General features: G+C 56.3%; 1 protein-coding gene across 5 annotated transcripts in view; it reads left to right on the top strand.

The window, feature by feature from the left end:
• The first annotated feature begins 97 nt into the window (after positions 1 to 97).
• Positions 98 to 4,327, top strand: part of TSNARE1 (t-SNARE domain containing 1) — a 133,183-nt gene continuing 128,953 nt past the window's right edge. For all 5 annotated transcript variants that reach the window (XM_058444083.1, XM_058444082.1, XM_058444080.1 and 2 more), the window contains exon 1: positions 98 to 204. The gene's annotated coding sequence lies outside the window, so the exon portion shown is untranslated. The remainder of the gene's footprint in view (positions 205 to 4,327) is intronic.

The following is a 4,327-nucleotide window of genomic DNA, read 5'->3' as shown; positions in this document are numbered from 1 at the left end:
GGGGAGGGGAGGGGAGGGGAGGGGGCGGGGCCGCGCCGGGGGTGGACCCGAGGGGCGCCAGGGACCCGGAGCCGTAGCCCCCCGAGAGCGCCGCATTTCGGGGACCGGCCCGCGGGCACATGCGCCCCTCGGCGGGTCCTTTCGCTCTGTCCAGACCCCAGGTCGGTGGGCTCTGGCCCGGGCAACCGGTGCCTGCGCCTGGAGGTCAGTGCCGTCCCGGGGAGCGCCCCAGCGCCTACTTGCTGGTTGCAAGGGATGGTGCCCTGCGGGGCCCGCCTTCGAGCCTGAGCTGGGGACCCCGCCCCTGTGTGCTTGCCTCTCCACGCCTTTCTGTCCCTTCTCCAAGTTGTAAGAAGGTGCTTCCTGGGTACTGGGGCCTGCGACATCCCCACCAGGGACTTTCAGGTGATGCTGGTCTGTGCTGCCCCCGCAGAAACTCTCCAGGGACCTCGTGTTTGTTGCCTCATGGCGCACTCCTCCTGCTCTGGAAGCTCTGCGATGTCCAGTGGGGTAGCCCCTAGGCATGCGTGGCTGTTTACATTGACCTTAACATGAAGGATTCAGGTTCTCCGTGCCAGTGGTCACATGTCAGACACTCAGTAGCCACACGTGTCTGGTGGCGGCTGTGTTGGGCAGCGCGGGTAGGGAGCACTGCTTGTCACAGGAAGTTCTGTGAGCCGTGGTGCTGCTCAAAATGGGCCTCGCCCGTGCTTCTCTGCCCCTGTGTCTCTGTCCCTCATCCTGCCAGGTGCCTTTCTAGCCACACCTGGCGCCCTTTCCTTCCTCTGCTGCACACTTGCCTGTTCTTTTAGTTCCTGGCTCGCTCCTGGCTTTGTGGCAGCTCCGCTTCCAGCATGTCTGAGCTCACCTTTCTGATCACTCTCCCTACAGTATTTCCTGTTTGTCATTGTCACTCATTTGCTTGTTTTCTGTTTTATCTTTAGTGTCTGTGTGACAGGGGTGGGGATTGTTGCTTAGGATACCTCCAGTGTGGACACAGTATTAAGTTGAAAGAAAGCTGCAGTTTGTTAGTACTGGAGTGCTTCCCCCGACTGAACCGCTGCTTTGATACAGTTCGACCCCATACATCACAGGACCTCAGCAGAAATCTGGTAGAACAAATGTTTGGACACAGCAGCACAGGCCGTGAATGCAGGTGGCTGTGGGAGGCTGGCAAATCCAAGAAGACTTCCTGGAGGAGGTTGAGTTTTGGCTGGGTCACCTCTGTTTCTCTCCTCCTTTGCTGGCCTGGCCCCATGAACATCTGGCAGCCTGGGGCTGCTCTGATTCTATCCAGGAACCTTCCCTGGACAGTTCCCCTGAGTCTGGCCCTCTGCAGATGCTGGGTCAAGAGCCTAGGCCTAAGCACTTGGTCTAGGGGCTTATGGGCTCGTGGGCAGCCAGGTGTCCCTAAGTCTCTTCCACAGCTCCTCATGGCCTGCAGAGCGAGGTCGTGGCTTGGCTCATGCCAGCAGCTCTAGCCACATCTTCAGTCTGTGCTTTACGTCCCTGACAGTGCCTAGTCTGTGGCTTTTCTCACCGATGTGCCTGTCGATGCAGAGCCTTCTGCTTGGAATGCCCTGGCACTCTTGTGTTTGTCTCTCCTGTGTGCCTGGGAGCCTCTGTGGCATAGACCTCTGCTGTGTCACCCTTGTGTCCTGAGCGCCCAGCCCAGCACCGAGAGTAGGATGGGCACCCAGCAGGTTTTGATGAATAAATAAACTGGACACATAAGGCTTTGAGGAGAACGTGGTGAGAAGTATAGTTGTGGAAGGTCATGTGATGCTGAAGCTTGAGATGGAATCAGGGAGTCACCTTCCAGGTGGGGAGGAAAGACACACACGCCTCGACCATGGCTGTACCAAGCCATTCGAGACGTGGCGTGGGTGCATCCTTCCACGGTCCTGAAAAGGGGTGGTGAGTGTCTGCAGGTGATGACACTAATGATACTAGTCACAGCACTTCCTGGTGCCAGGTGACCAGTGACCTGTGTTCATTACTCAGTTTACTCTCACAGTCACCCTGGGAGGAGGGTCTGTTATCCCCATTTCCCAGATGGAGAGACTGAGGCACAGAATGGTGATCTTGCCGTGAGTCCCTCAGCTGTCGGGTTCTAGGACGTCATTTGTTCAGCCCAGACAGACACATTTCTTCCGAGGTTATTGGGCGTTTTATCCCTCTGAGTGGTGTTTGTCCATATGAACAGTTGGCTGGGGGTTAGGCTATCTTCTTCTTATTTTTATTTTTATTTTTTGACACGGAGTCTCACTCTGTCGCCAAGCTGGAGTGCAGTGGCACAATCTCGGCTCACTGCAACCTCCACCTCTCAGGTTCAAGTGATTCTCCTGCCTCAGCCTCCCAAGTAGCTGGGACTACAGGTGCCTACCACCACGCCTGGCTAATTTTTTGTATTTTTAGTAGAGATGGGGTTTCACCATGTTGGCCAGGATGGTCTCGATTTCTTGACCTTGTGATCCACCCACCTCGGCCTCCCAAAGTGCTGGGATTACAGGTGTGAGCCACCGCGCCCGGCCCTTTTTATTTTTTTTTTGAGAAGCTTCCCTCTTGTTGCCCAGGCTGGAGGGCATTGGTGCAATCTTGGTTCACTGCAACCTCTGCCTCCTGGGTTCAAGCGATTTTCCTGCCTCAGCCTCCTGAGTAGCTGGGATTACAGGGGCCTGTCACCATGCCTGGCTAATTTTTTGTATTTGAAATAGAGATGGGGTTTCACCATGTTGGCCAGGCTGGACTCATACTACTGACCTTCAGGTGATCAACCTGCCTCAGCCTCCCAAAGTGCTGGGATTACAGGCGTGAGCCACTGTACCCAGCCACCTCTTTTTTTTTTTTTTGAGATAGGCGTGTCTCACTATGTTGCCCAGTTGCCCAGGCTGGTCTTGAACTCCTGGCCTTAAGCCATCCTCCCGCCTCAGCCTCCCAGAGTGCTGGGATTCCCAGCGTGAGTCACGGCGTCTGGCTCCAGGCTTTCTGTTTTAATGCACACGGGCGTTTCTGTGGCTACTGGGTTTGTTTGGATGGTGTTATTTGCTCTAAGTAGATTTTGACCTTGTGACCCAGTCCAGCTGTAATTCATTATGTTCTTTAAAGTCGGATTTGTGCGTCGTCCGTAGTAGCGGACTCCTGAGCAGCCCTCCTCTCAGATTCCTCTGCTTTCTGCTGGGATGCTCAGCCCTGTCTAAACATTTGCGGCATCTGTGTGTGGGGCAGTGGTGACCGAAAGACTAATGGCAAGAAGGAGTGAGCGGGACAGTTGGAGAGCGCATGGCCGGCGCTGTCTCTCCAGAGATGACAGTCCGTTGTTCACTGTGGGTGCTTAGGTTTGACTCTGCTCTCTGTACTGAGGGCGTCCTCATCCTGTCCCTCTTGGGTGCACTGAGGCAGCTGGGGAAGATCATCATTCCTCCTGCCCCCGCAGTCCCCGGCACCAGTGGTGGACTCTGTACCTTTCCACACCTCCCCGTCTGCCAACCCACCCGCAGGGAGCTGTGCATCTCTGAATGTCCATCCAGCTGTGGCCCAGGGCCTGGGGCCCAATAAATGCCTGGTGGAGATTTGCTGAAGAAGTGAGGGGTTGTTTCAGAGCTGATCTTGAACTTGTGCTGCTCTTATTCCACTATCATTCCTGTTAGTGCTGCATGGTGAAGCCATCTGGAAGCTTCCACAGGAAGAGTTTTCTTGGTCCAAGTTCCCTGGCAGAGAAGAAGGGCACTGCCAACAATGGCAAGCCAGGTGCCTTGAATAGGTTTCTGAAGATGCCTTATGGGCGGGGTGTCCTCACCTACGGAGCCGAGTTGGGCAGTGTCTCCTGCAGGGGCCTTGCTTCAGGGTGTCCTGCTTGCCATCCAGGGCTGTCCTCAGAAGCCAGCTGTGGCTGTCCTGCCTGCCCTTATCCAGGCCATGAGATTCTCTCATCAGCTTGCGGCTTGGCTGAGTCCAGGATGGGGGTGAAGGTGGCTCCGTGGGGGCTTCAAATCCAGACTGTGCTGCACAGGGCCCTTCCTTTTTGGTCCTTGGGTAGGTCCTGTTAGGACTTGAACCCACTCGGGGGCCACTGCAGGCAAGCAGGACGGTCTGCTGGGGGTGCCTGCCTGGACAGGGTCATTGCACGTCCCCAGCCCCTGACCCTGCCATCAGGACTGCTGTCTGAGATGCGTAGTGTTCTGTGAGACTGTGCTAAGGCCATGCCTGGCGTGAGTCTTGGGATGGACACAGTGGCAAGCAGGATCAGGCTGTCCTGGCCTTGCGCCCGACACTGCTGTGCACCTTACAGAGCAGGGTCCCGGCAGTGGAGCGAGGAGGTGGGGAG

The sequence above is a fragment of the Hylobates moloch genome, unplaced genomic scaffold, assembly GCF_009828535.3.
Source record: "Hylobates moloch isolate HMO894 unplaced genomic scaffold, HMol_V3 SCAFFOLD_9, whole genome shotgun sequence".
NCBI lineage: Eukaryota > Metazoa > Chordata > Mammalia > Primates > Hylobatidae > Hylobates > Hylobates moloch.
The sequence above is the reverse complement of the archived record's forward strand: the minus strand, read 5'-3'. Positions and strand labels throughout refer to the sequence as shown.